The sequence below is a fragment of the Balaenoptera ricei genome, chromosome 7, assembly GCF_028023285.1.
Source record: "Balaenoptera ricei isolate mBalRic1 chromosome 7, mBalRic1.hap2, whole genome shotgun sequence".
In the NCBI taxonomy this organism is placed as follows: Eukaryota; Metazoa; Chordata; class Mammalia; order Artiodactyla; family Balaenopteridae; genus Balaenoptera; species Balaenoptera ricei.
The window spans coordinates 120,389,652-120,403,635 of record NC_082645.1 but is presented as its reverse complement, the minus strand read 5'-3'; the positions used below and the strand labels follow the sequence as shown (position 1 = coordinate 120,403,635).

At 45.4% G+C, this 13,984-nt stretch overlaps 4 pseudogenes; all 4 read right to left on the bottom strand.

Annotated features, from left to right (window-relative positions):
* Positions 1 to 531: 531 nt before the first annotated feature.
* On the bottom strand, positions 532 to 1,663 carry LOC132369347 (cytochrome b-like; annotated as a pseudogene).
* A 573-nt stretch (positions 1,664 to 2,236) lies between these two features.
* LOC132368843 (NADH-ubiquinone oxidoreductase chain 5-like) lies at positions 2,237 to 5,511 on the bottom strand (annotated as a pseudogene).
* A 1,960-nt stretch (positions 5,512 to 7,471) lies between these two features.
* LOC132369346 (ATP synthase subunit a-like) lies at positions 7,472 to 8,143 on the bottom strand (annotated as a pseudogene).
* A 249-nt stretch (positions 8,144 to 8,392) lies between these two features.
* Positions 8,393 to 9,058, bottom strand: LOC132369345 (cytochrome c oxidase subunit 2-like; annotated as a pseudogene).
* Positions 9,059 to 13,984: the final 4,926 nt, after the last annotated feature.

Here is a 13,984-nt window from a genome sequence, read left to right as displayed (position 1 = left end):
ATATAGACTGAATTAGCAAGGGCTGGTGAGGTTTATCAGAAGAGGGGCACCTGCCGAGCGGGTTGATGGTTTCACGCAGCCTGGTGATTAAGTTCATGGTCTAATGGACAGGATATGCATGTTGACTAGAATTGATTTGACTCAATGTACTATGTACAATTAATAATCTATATGTACTATGCAGTACTAATAATAAGATGTACATGCCTATAAGCATGGGGTATATAGTGTAATGTACAATTATACATATAATGTAATATGTACATACAAGGTATATGTACTTGTTAATGTGGTAGTACAAGTATGCATGATGTACATAGTAGTTTGTGATAAAATGGACTGTTTTAATACTGATATAGTACTTAATAATTTTGTAAATGTCTTATAATTTCAGGGAATAGTTTAAGTAGAATTTCAGCTTTGGGTGCTGGCGGCGAAGCTTAGGGCTTCTTCCTTGAGTCTTAGGGAGGTGTGTTGTTCTCCTCTTCTGGTTTACAAGACCAGGATAATGTGATATACTACAAAGACTCTTCATTTCAGGAAATTGTTTTCAATGATGCTAGTTACTGGTATTAGCACTAGAATTAAAAGAAAGTATAAAATAGATGCGAGTTGTCCGATAATGATGAAGGAGTGTTCTACAGGTTGTCCTCCAATCCATGTTAGTGTTAGTAGGTCTGCCACTAGCACTCAAAATAAGAACTGGCTAAGGGGTAGGAATGTTCTGCTTCATTGTTTGGATTTGTGGAGTATTGGGATAAATGCTAGAATTAGGATTGAGAGCAATAGGGCTAAGACTCCTCCTAGTTTGTTGGGGATTGATCGTAGAATCGCATATGCGAATAGAAAGTATCACTCTGGTTTAATGTGTGGTCGTGTGTTGAGTGGGTTTGCTAGGGTGTAGTTGTCGGGGTCGCCTAGCAAGTTGAGTGAAAATAAGACTAGTATTAGTGAGGCTAGGATTAGTAGTAGGGCACCTAGGATGTCTTTGATTGTATAATAGGGGTGGAATGGAATTTTGTCTGTCAGACGGGATTCCTTTCGGATTGTTGGATCCTGTTTCGTGGAAAAATAGTAGGTGGACAGTTGCTAGCACTGTAATGATGAAGGGGAGAATAAAATGAAAAGTGAAGGATCGCATGAGTGTTGCTTTGTCTACAGAAAAGCCGCCTCAGATTCATTCGACAAGAGTAGTGCCAATGTATGGGATTGCTGAGAGCAGGTTTGTAATGACTCTTGCCCCTCAGAATGACATTTATCCTCATGGTAGTACATAGCCTATGAATGCAGTAGCTATGACTGTAAGCAGTAGAATAATTCCAATGTTTCACGTTTCTAGAAAGGCACAGGACCCATAATATAGGCCACGTCCTACGTGAATATAAAGGCAGATAAAGAATATGGAAGCTCCGTTTGCATGTATATATCGAATGATTCATCCATAGTTAACGTCTCAACAGATGTGTGCTACTGATGAGAAGGCAGTTATTGTGTCTGGTGTGTAGTGTATTGCTAGGAATAAGCCTGTTAGGATTTGTAGGATCAGGCAAAAGCCTAGTAGGGAGCCAAAATTCCATCATGATGAAATGTTTGATGGGGTTGGGAGGTCAATAAATGTATTGTTGATTTTTATTAGTGGGTGTGTTTTTCGGATGTTGGTCATTGGTGTTCTTATAGTTGAATGACTGATGATTTTTCATGTCATTGGTCATGGTTGGAATCCATGTGAGAATGATGATGATGTATTTATTTTAAGTGTTATTTTTGTGATCAGTTTTGTGAGGGTTTCTTCAAAACCTTCGCCTATTTATGGGGGCTTTGGGTTGATTGTGAGCGGTGGTATTGGGTGTGGGATCGTGTTGAACTTTGGTGGTTCATTTTTAGGTTTGATAGTGTTTTTGGTTTATTCAGGGGGGATATTAGTTGTGTTTGGCTATACGACGGCTATGGCCACTGAGCAGTATTCTGAGGTTTGGGTTTCTAATAAGACTGTCTTGGGGGCGTTTCTTTCAGTGTTGATAATAGAATTTTTGATGGTATTTTATATTTTAAAGGATGAGGAGGTGGAAGTTGTGATCAAGTTCAATGGGTTGGGAGACAGTTATTTATGATACTGGTGACTCTGGCTTTTTTAGTGAGGAGGCTATAGGGACTACGGCATTATATAGTTATGGTACCTGGTTGGTGATTGTTACTCGTTGGTCGTTGCTTATTGGTGTTGTGGTTATTATGGAGATTACTCGTGGTAATTAAATAAAAACATGGTAAGGGTGAGAGTAATGAGGAACGTTAGGAAGTATAGTTTGATAAGGCCTTTTTGGCTTGAGATTAGTGTGGAGAACTTTAGTTGAGTAAGGGATGTGGGTTTTGGTAAAATGTTTTCTAGTCAGATTAAGTCCAAAAGGGAAGATGCTGACTTTTGGCTTAGGTTTGGGTAAGGAGGAAGACGGTACATGATGGTGGAGAAATATCCTAAGAGACTAGAGAATTTAAGGGTATTTGAGGATGAATGTGTGTTAAGGTTGATTTCGAGTGTCAATACGAAGCCTAGGATGGTTACTGCAAGGGCAGTTAGTTCTAGATTTAAGGGTATGGTTATTAGGGGGACTGTTGTTGGAGATAATGAACCCAGAAAAGACATTTCTAATGAGTAGGCGTTTGATGGAGTTAATTAATAAGGGGTCGTTTTCATCGATGGGGGTTCAGGGAGAGAAGTGGGGTTGTCCTAACAGAGCGAAGAAGGTGATGTGGGTGCTATAGACAGCTGTGAGGGAGGTGGCAATTAGAGTTATTAACAGGGCTCAGGCGTTGGTGTAAGACGTGTTAGCAGCTTCGATGATCAAGTCTTTAGGATAGAAGCCGGTGAGGAAAGGCATTCCTGTTAATGCCAGACACCCGATAATGAGGGCTGTTGTGGTGAAGGGTGAAGCCTTGAATAGGCCTCCTATGTTTCAAATATCTGGTTCGTCGTTCAGCCTGTGACTAATGGATCTGGAGCATATGAATAGCATGGCCTTAAAAAAAGCATGTGTGCAGATGTGCAAGAATGCTGGATAGGGTTTGTTGATGCCGATCGTTACCATTATTCAGCCTAATTGGCCTGAAGTGGAGAAAGTGATAATTTTTTTAATGTCATTTTGGGTGAGAGCGCATAAAGCTGTGAATAGGGTGGTGAGGGCTCCTAAGCACAGCGCTATTGCTGGAATAAGTTTCTTGTTTTCTGTTAAAGGGTAAAATCGAATAAGTAGGAAGACTCCTGCCACAACTGTCGTGTTTGAGTGGAGCAGGGGTGATACAGGGGTGGGGCCCTCTATTGCTGAGGGGAGTCAAGGGTGGAGTCCAAATTGGGCTGATTTTCCGGCTGCGGCTAGTACGAGTCCTATAAGGGAGAGGTTCGAGGGATTTAGGTCTAGTATAAACATTTGTTTCAGGTCTCACGTGTTTGAGTTAAACAGGGATCATGCTATTGATATAATGAACCAGATATCCCCAATGCGGTTGTATAGGATTGCTCGAAGAGCAGCTGTGTTTTTGTCTGCTCATCCATATCATCACCCAATGAGTAGGAAGGATATAATTCCAACCCCTTCCCATCCAATAAAAAGCTGGAAGAAGTTACTGACAGTAACGAGGATTAGCATGGTGATGAGGAAGAGGAGTAGGTACTTGGAGAACCGATTAATGCAAGGGTCTAAGTGTATGTACCATCTTGAGGACTCCATAATGGACCACGTAACAGATAATGCTACTGGTACGAATATTGTTGAGAAGTAATCTACTTTGAAGCTAAGTGTTAATTTAAGGGTTTGGACAGTGATTCAATGTCAGTTTGAGATAATTATTTCTTGGCCTGTGTGGAGGAATATTATCGTTGGAACTAGGCTGGTAATAAAAGCACATGAGACAGTATTTTTTTACATATGATGGATATTTGTCACTTTTGTAGAAACCTGTGTTAGTTATTATAATTGGGTTAATTAGTATTAGTGTGTGACCAGAGCAGAAGAGGAAAATAGGTTTATTACTTGGAATTGCACCAGTTTTTTGGCTCCTAAGACCAATGGATAACTACTATCCTTTAAAAGCCTGAAAAAGCCATACTGTTAGGCATGGGGGCATGAAATAGCAGTTCTTACAGTACTCTCTCGGTAAATAAGAAGTCTCAGTCTTCTGTTACTGGATTCACAATCTAGTGTTTTTTTTTAAACTATATTTACAATACAGAGGGCCCAGGATGATTTGGGGATTTAGTGACAGGAGTAGGAGGGGTAGAATGTGGAGGGCTACAAGGGCGTTTTCTCATGTGAAGGAGGGTGTAATATTATTAATATGGTGTGTGTACTTACAGAGTTGTGTCATAATATGTATATAGAATATAGGGCTGTAATTACAATGTTAGTTCCTATTAAGATAATGGTAAAATGTGATCATGAGAAGGTTGATATAACTATGAACAGTTCTGGGGCTTCCCTGGTGGCGCAGTGGTTGAGAATCCACCTGCCAATGCAGGGGACACGGGTTCGAGCCCTGGTCTGGGAAGATCCCACATGCCGCGGAGCTACTGGGCCCGTGAGCCACAATTACTGAGCCTGCGCGTCTGGAGCCTGTGCTCCGCAACAAGAGAGGCCGCGACGGTGAGAGGCCCGCGCACCGCGATGAGGAGTGGCCCCCGCTTGCCACAACTAGAGAAAGCCCTCGCACAGAAACAAAGACCCAACACAGCCATAAATAAATAAATAAATAAATAATTTAAAAAAAAAAAAAAAAAAAAAAAAAAAAAAAAAACTATGAACAGTTCTCCGATTAGATTAACAGTTGGAGGTAGGGCTAAGTTTGTCAGGCTTGCCAGTAGTCATCAAGTGGCTATTAGTGGGAGGAGGGTTTGTAGGCCTCGGGCTAAAATTATAGTTTGGCTATGAACTCGATCATAGTTTGAGTTTGCTAGGCAGAATAATATAGATGACGTGAGGCCATGGGCAATTATTAAAGCGGTGGCTCCTATGTAACGTCAAGGAGTCTGGATGAGGATAGCTGCAGTAACAAGTGCTATGTGGCTGACGGAAGAATATGCGATAAGTGATTTTAGGTCTGTTTGGCGTAGACAGATTGAACTGGTTATGATTATCCCTCATAAGGAGAGCATAAGAAAAGGGTATGCTATGAATTCTATCAGGGGATTGAGTATTTTTGTAGTTCATACCATGCCGTAGCCCCCGAATTTTAGTAATACGGCTGCAAGGACTACAGAGCTTCTACGTGTGCTTTGGTAGTCAAAGGTGGAGGCCATAGAGGGGTATTTTTACCATAAAGGCTATTGTGCAGGCTAGTCATATAAAAACGTTGGATCAGGAGTTGGGTAATGCTTGGGTTCAATATTGAAGTATGAGGAAATTCAGAGAGCCCGTGGTGTTTTGGATATATACTAATGCCACTAGCCGCGGGAGTGATCCAACTAGTGTGTAGAATAGAAGATAGAGCCCTGCATTGAGGCGTTCTGTTTGGTTACCTCATCGAGTGATGATGAGTGTAGGAATTAGTGTGACCTCGAATATGATGTAAAATGGAATTAGTTCCGTGGCGGTAAATGTTATGATTAAAAATGTTTGTAATATGATTAGTACAGTGATGCATAGCTTTTTTCGGGTCAGTGATTCTTTGAGCAGGTGAGATTGACTGGCTATTAATATCAGAGGTAGGAGTATATTGTAAAGATCAGTAGAGGTGCAGATAGGGAGTCGGAAAAAAATATTAATGAGAAATTAAGGCTATAATCATTAAACTGGTTAAGAAGAAGCAGGCTTGTGAGGCTGATTAGCAGGCAATGGGTTGTAGCGTTAATTCAGATTATATTGTTTTTTGATAATCAAGTCAGTGGTATTAGTATAATCGTAGGGATAATAAATTTTAGCATTGGAGGAGGTTAAGGTTTTGTACGTAGTCGGAGCCATACGTATTTGATACTATTACTAACAAGGATAATCTGAGTGCGGCTTTACAGGCTGTGAACACCAGTAGGATGATGGGTATTATGCTGGCTAAGGTGAAGTGTGAGTTTAGGATTATTAGGGTCACCAGGATGTATAGTGATAATATTATGCCTTCTAGACATAATAGTGAGGACATTAAGTGGGATCGATATATTAGCAGCCCTACAAGGGATATTGTGAAAGCTATAATAATATTTATGTACACTGAAGACACTTGGTAATTATGAGTTTAGTCATAATCTAATGAGTCGAAATCATTTGTTTTGTTTTAAACTAAATACCATATTCAGTCCACTCCAGTCCTTTTTGAGTTCGCTGGTAGGCCAGGCTAATTACCAATAATGAGATTAAAAGTAAAACCATGGTGAGTATTGTTTTTAGATTACTTGTTTGAGTTGCTCAGGGGAGGGGCAGTAGGAGGGCAATTTCTAGGTGGAAAAGGAGGAATATGATTGCTACTAGGAAAAATTTTATGGGAAAAGGCAGGCGGGCAGATCCTATAAGGTCAAATCCGCATTCATAAGGGCTTGTTTTCTCTGCGTACGTGTTTAGCTGGGGGAGTCAGAAGGCGATGAGTATGAGCAATGAGGCCAGTGCAGTATGTGTTAATAGGGTCAGTATTAAGTTTATTATTCTTTTTCGGGGGGTACCGAAACTAACTGATTAGAAGTCAGTTGCATTAATTAATACTAAAAGAATTATGAGACTCATCAATAGATAGATACGTAAAGCAATAGCCATACAACATCTACAAAATGTCAGTATCAAGCAGCAGCTTCAAAGCCAAAGTGGTGGTTGGATGCGAAGTGGAATTTTAATTGGTGTAGAAAACAGACAATAAGGAAGGTGGACCCAATGATTATGTGCGGTCCATGGAACCCTGTGGCCATGAAGAAAGTTGATCCATATACTCCATCTGAGATTGTAAATGGAGCTTCACATACTCCAAGGCTTGTAGGAGTGTAAAATATACGCCCAGGGCAATTGTCATAAAGAGGACTTGGAGTATGTGCTTGCAATTTCCTTCCGTAAGGCTGTGGTGGGCCCAGTTGATAGACACCCAGAGGCTGATAGCACGGAAGTGTTGAAGAGCAGCACTTCTAGAGGATTTAGAGGACGAATGCCTGTTGGTGGCCAGCACCCGCCTAATTCAGGAGTAGGGGTGAGGCTTGAGTGATAGAAGGCTCAAAAGAAGCCGGTAAAAAAATAGAGAACTTCTGAGATGATAAATAAGATTATCCCATATCCAAGCCCTTTTTGGACGATTGGTGTGTGATGGCCTTGGAAGGTGCTCTCTGGAATAACATCTCGCCACCACTGATATATTGTTAGAGTATTAGTGAGTAGGCCTAATATTAGTAGTATTATTGAGTTGAAGTGGAATCACATGATTAGGCCTGATGTTATGAGGAGGGCTGAAAGGGCTCCTGTAAGAGGTCAAGGACTGGGGTTTACTATGTAGTATGCGTGGGTCTGGTAGGTCATTATGTGTTGTCATGCAGATATAGGCTTACTAGGAGGGTAAACACATAGGCTGGAATTATAGCAAGGGCAAATTCGAGGACAGTGAGTAGGGTGAGAATGATGAATGTAATAAAAGCTGTGGCAGTGTTGATGCTTGTTAGTGCTAAAGTTGTCCCTCCGATTAGATGCATTAATACATGTCCTGCTGTAATATTGGCTGTTAATCGCACAGCTAGTGCTACCGGCTAGATAAACAGGCTGATAGTTCGATAATCACTAGTATGGGGGTAAGGGAGGTGGGTGTGCCTTGTGGTAAGAAATGAGCTAAAGATACTTTTGTTTTGTTTCAAAAACCTGTAATCACGGTGCCGGCTCATAGGGGAACGGCTATTCCACATTTATTGAGAGCTGTGAGGTGGGTGTAAACGGGTGGGGTAGTAGTCTCAGAAGGTTGGTTGACCCAATAAATAAAATGAATGATATTAGCATTAGTGATCAAGTCTGTCCCTTGTGATTGTGGGTGCTTATTATTTTGATGTAAGTTGGACTAGTCATTGTTGAAGGGAAATTATGCGATTATTAATTAGTTGTTTTGATGTTGGAAATAAAATACTTGGAAACATAATTAAAATGACTACCAGAAGACCTATTATTGTTGGGGTTACGAAAGAAGCAAATAGATTTTCGTTCATTTTGTTTCTCAAGGGGTGGACTGTTTTTGCACTTTGGTGTGTGTTGACTCTAGGTTGGGGTAGTAAGTGTACTTTGAGACTTTTAGTTGAAATATAATAAACAGTGTTAGAAACATAGATGAAATGGTAGTGAATCATGTTGATGTATCTAATTGTGGCATGCCATTAAGGAGAGTCTTAGCTCTCAGTCTTTAACTTAAAAGGTTAACACTACCTAGCTTCTTAATGAGTTTACAACATTGATGCGGATCAGTTTTCAAAGTATTTTAGGGATACTAACTCAAGGACAATTGGCATGAAGCTATGGTTTGACCCACAAATCTCTGAACACTGTCCGTAATGCAAACCTGGTCGTGTTGATATTAGGGCTCTTTGATCTAGGCGCCCTGGGATTGCGTCCATTTTCAGGCCTAGGGAAGGTACGGCTCCTGAGTGTAATACATCTTCGGAGGAGATTATTATTCGGATTGTTATTTCTATGGGCAACACTATTTGGTTATCTGCTTCTAGCAGCCGTAGCTCCCCTGGTTTTAAGTCTGATGTTGGGATTATATAGGAGTCAAAATTTAAGTCTTTGTAGTCAGTGTACTTATAACTTCAGTATCACTGGTGGCCTGTAGTTTTTACAGTAAGAGACGGGTTGTTGATTTCATCTGCCATGTGGAGGACTCGCAACGATGGCAGGGCAATTAAACTCAGGATAATGGCCGGTAAGATGGTTCAGATGCTTTCTACTTCTTGTGCGTCTATTGTGCTGGTATGTTTTAGCTTAGCTGTTAGCGTTAGTGAAATGATATAAAGAACCAGAGAGCTAATGAAGAAGACAGTTATTAGTATGTGGTCGTGAAAGTGTAGTAATTCTTCCATGATGGGTGATGTTGCGTCTTGAAACCCTAGTTAGAAAGGATATGCCATAGAGATATACAGGATTACCATCTGTGACTTAACTTTGACAAAGTTACATAAAATTTTATTAATACCTCGTTTATGGAGAAAGACATAGTGGTTATGGTGTCCCCCTACGGACAAGGACCTTGGGGACCTCCCCCTCCAGGGTGAAGAGAGCTTCCCGGTGGTGGCTGGGGGCAGATCCCCAAGACGATGGCAGAGACGGACAGCCCAGCACATCCAAGAGGAAGACAGCCCGAGACCTAGGACGTATGGGGCCACCCGGGAGGCCGAGCAGGGGTAGCTATCTAGACCATGTCCCTGCCTCTGCTGCACCGGGCGCCCTCCAACTACCCTCCTCTCTCCTCTGCGTCCCGCCCTCACTGCCCACCCTAAGAGGGACGTGTGCATCTCTTCCTGGGCCCAGCAACAGGGAAGAGTTACAGGAAGAGTGACCAGGTCAAGCTCCTCAGGCTGAGGGGGAGGAGAGACGACCACATAGCTTGGAACAGGCTTGATTGGGATTGTGTGTTTGCTGGGGATGGGGGCAGGGGCGTGAAATGTGAGCTCACCTTCAAAGGATCTTAGGGTGGAAATACATCATCTTTCAATTAAAATTTTACTGAATTTTCACTTGAATTTCCCCATCTGCTGCCTTAATTATGCCTAACCCCGAACCTAGCTCTAAGCCATCTGTGTTCTTATCTCATTAGATTGGGGTTATTTGCGTTTGTCCGATTCCAGCAGGAAGCAGTGAGTCCTTCGCAGGGAGGAGTCGAGTCTAGGACATTCTGGATCTTTCGAAGCCAACAGATGCCTGTCACACCACAGGGTCTTGGAAAGGGCCTGTCGAGCAGATGCTTCATCAGTGGTGATATGAGGGCTGGACTGAAGCTTCTATGTTAACTGGCCTTGAATCAGAAGTAGCAGAACCGAGACCTGGGGCTCCGGGTGGAGGCCTTGCTCGGTGAGCCCTGAGAATGGCCGGGTTAGGGCTGGGTGGTCACACGCTGGAGTGAGAAGCAGGGGTCCTTACATGCGTGCAGATATGGCACACACGCACACTGCTGCAGCCAGAGCCTGGGCACTGATGGAAATCACCCTTTACTGCCCTTCACACCATGCTTGGCACACAGTAGGCGCTCAGTAGATGCTCCCAGCGTGAGTGTAAGTGTGGGAGACCCTGTAACAGGGCTCACTCAACAGAAGTGAGGAGCTCTAAATCCAACCTGGGAGCCACTGGTCTCGCTAAGCCCGACACATCTTACCGGGGCACAGGACAGAGCGGGCGCCCCGTTTCCTGCCCAGCGGGAGCTGCAGGCCGATGGGGACCTGTTCACTGGGAGCCCCCTAAGGGGCAGACTCGCTAAAGAAAGCAGGTCACATTTCCATGTAAAACTCATAAGCTTATGTGGCACAACCAGAGAAAACAGGTGTTTTAACTGCACGAAACCAGGCATCGTGGCCAAAGGAGGCGCCAAAGGCACTGGCTCACAGGTCATCGCAAGCAGCTCCTGGAAAATAAAAATGTCAACCCAGAACTGAAAGGCATTTCTGGAAATTCTGGAGAGATGCTTTCTATCACCACAGGGGGCGTGGCTTAGCACCAGGCAGCGTCAGAGCTCGAGCCTGAAATATTTAGCAGGAGCCACTAAAATGTTTGCGAGCCCCAGGTTGCCAGGAGGCAGAGGAAGGGCAGACGCTGGAACCTGGAGCTGCTGGGCCCCAAGAACTCTCTGCTCCCCCCCTCCCCCTTTCTCCCCTTCAGGTGATCCAGAGCGGACTCCCAGGCAAAGCAGCAGTTCCCTCCTCAAGGGCACCCCTGCTCCCACAGGCGTGCACGGGCACGTGTGCACACATGCATACGTGTGAGCGTGCACGCACGTAGCACTCACCGCGGCCAGACCTCTTACAGACACGAGCGCAGGTCTCCTCCTCCCAAGGAGGCTGCCGCTACCATCACCCTGCTTCACAGTGAAGGCGTGGGGACACAGGACAATCCAGGGGCCTGCCCAGCCGCACGGGGTCCCCACCGCTGCTCCACACAGCTGATGCCTGGCAGTGGCCGTGGAGTCAGGGGTCCAGTGATGGGCCTGTGGTCCCAAGTTCAAGTCCAGCCAATTGCAGGCCCCAGGCCTCCTCCCACTTCCCTCTCACCCATCACCCCCCCAACACACACACACATACACACGCATACACATGCACACACATTGCTGATTCAGAAAACTAACACAAGACTTTGGGAGAAGGGACAAGAAATGACTATTCAAAGCACAAATGCCCGTCGATCCATAAAAAAAGATTTTAGCCCCCAAAAGTAGGAAAGACATCATCCAAGAATAAAGGACAGAGCTTTCAAATCATCCTGCTCTCTTCATCACCTCACCGCTCTGTCCTGGTCTGCCCGCGTCTCATCCCGCTGGCTCTGGGGGTTTCCCACCATGGACCATGGGGGCAGGGGGTGGGGCTCCAGTCAGGGAAGTGACGGGTCACATGTGACAGGAGATGGCTCTGGACACGGGACACAGACCTGAGGCAGGTGACCGGAGAGGCGGGGACGGCAGACTCTCATGTGGACAGGGGAGGGGGACCTGTGCCCTGAGCGCAGGTCTATGCCTGACCCGCCCCCCCATGGTCACCTTTGTCACACCAGAGGGCAGCATATGGAAGACACTTGGGAGAGATCTGACGCCCCACAGGCTGGATCCCGGCCCGGGGCCTCTGTCCCACGTTGGCCCTGAGAAACCAAAAGTAATTTCAGGCTTTGGCTGAAGAAAAGCTCACTCATTATGGAAGAGGAGAGACTGCTTCTGTTCTCAGCAGGAGGCATGTTTACTTCTTTGCATGAAGGTATTTCTAAACACAGGTAATTATAAAAATCATTACCCCCTCAAACCAGCGTAGGAGACCATATGGTCGGTAACACATTCATAAATAATTACCCTGTGCAAGTTCTCTGAAATAATATTTCCTATTTGTTTTCTGCCTTTCTGCAGAAAATAAATCTTCCAGTGTGTTCTCGCATTTGGAAAACAGGTTGGCAGCAACTCTCTGGATATCAATAGCGAAAGGAAGGAAGCGAAGGTGTCTTGGGCCCCGTCCTCCTGACCTGGAGGACGTGCTCCCTGCCTTCCAGGCCTGTGGCCCCGCCTGGGGGACTGAGTCCCAGGCCGCCCAAGCATCCTGGCTCACCCCAGTGGGAGCCAGTCTCCAGCATCAGGACCAGCCATGGGGCTGCCTCCGCGGGGTTCCCTCAGCACTCCCCGGGCCGAGCTCAGCTTTTCTCCTTCTGTTGGTTGTTCATGGATGATGCCTGTTTCCAATCCCGGGGGATTTCAGGTCCATCCAAGCATGATGAGCCCCGTGAACCCAGGCCAGTCCTGCTGTGAAGGGACCCGTCCAGGCTGGGGTAGGGGGAGGCCGTGTGGTTTGGCTGGGCCAGGCACAGGGTACGTCAGCCACTGGGGCCTTGGCAACGTCCTGTCACCTACCTGCTTCTCTGGCACCCCGACCTGGGGCAGGGTCCCCGCTTGGGCTTTGATCCTTGCCTGGCCCCATCCTGCTGCTGCCTTCCCTCCATTCTTACAGAGTCTCTGTGTTTTTGCATTTGTTGCCTGAACTTAGAAAGTAAATACTCTTTGTAACTCTGCTGGTGAGGACACAAAGTATTCTGCAGGCTTCCTCAGTTCTCTCTCTGTGGACATAGATTCTAATTAAAAGGAACACAATATCTCAGCCTGCTTTTCATGAGAAACTGTCTCCCCATCGCGCCTCTCCCGGCGCTCGGATAGCCGTGCTTGTCTCCTCACCTTCGCCTGGCTCTGTGGAGCGCCGTCACATCCCGTTCGGTTTGAGGTCCCGGTCGTTTGCCCAGAGTGGTTGACGTCACTGCCCATCACCTCATCGGTGGCAGTGCCACCCCCCCGGGAGTTTGCGGTGCTCCCAGGGGGAAGGGGATCTGGGGGGGCATTTGGAACGACACCCCTGCAGGCAGACCATCTTTCTCCACACACAGCATCCCGCCACCTTTGGCTCTTGTTTCACCAGAAAGCTGCAGACCTTCTGCTGGGTTCGCTCACTCACTGCACAAGGGTTCATGGAGCAAAGGTGTGTGGAGCGGTGGGCTGGGTGGGCGAGGGCAGCCTCCGGGGGCCAGTTCACTGCACTTGGCTTCTGGCAGATTCTCTCTGATGTTGAACATTTTACAAGGAAGCATCTTATCACATCTTCAGTGCTGACTCAGCATCATAGAGATTGTGTGACTCTGCTTTTTCCAATCTTGATTGTTTTTCCAGTTCCAGAAATGTCCTTTAACGATGGCTCCACGATTTCTGTGCTGTTTGGCTTCTTTTGAAGGCGCTGCTTTCTAGGCTCTAGTCTCAGGGCTCTCCAGAACCCCGCTCCTGTGTTTGAATGTATTCTTATTCTTTTTTGTTCTGGGTCCATTGTCTGAGTTTATCTTTTGTTTTACTCACCGAGGTGTCGGTGCTGTCAGCTTGGTTTGCATGCCTCTCATGCTGATGGTAACGACTATGGTACTCCGATGAGGCACCTTTGGGGTCCAGACTCTGCTGTTTAGCTGCCGTCAGACATGCCTGCATCTCTTCCAGGTAAATTATTCCCATCCTCCAAGCTATCCTTGTCGGAGAAACATTGAGAGTATGGTTGCTGGTTGTAGGTTCCAACTCACTGCTTTTTTTCTTCTCTTTTTAGGAAAGACTTTTATGTTAATCCAGAATGTTCTCTCTCTTTGTTTATTCATACTTCCTTGAGGTTTACTTGCAGTTCCCATGGTGGTTTGATTATTTAACATGCAAGGAGAACGCTCAGCACTGTGCCGAATGCACATTGAATGCACAATGCGTGTCACTGCTGATCATGACGGAAGAAGTTGTCCCAGTCTGTCTATCAGATGTTCTAATGTAACTGAAGGTTAAGTTCACCTCATCTTTG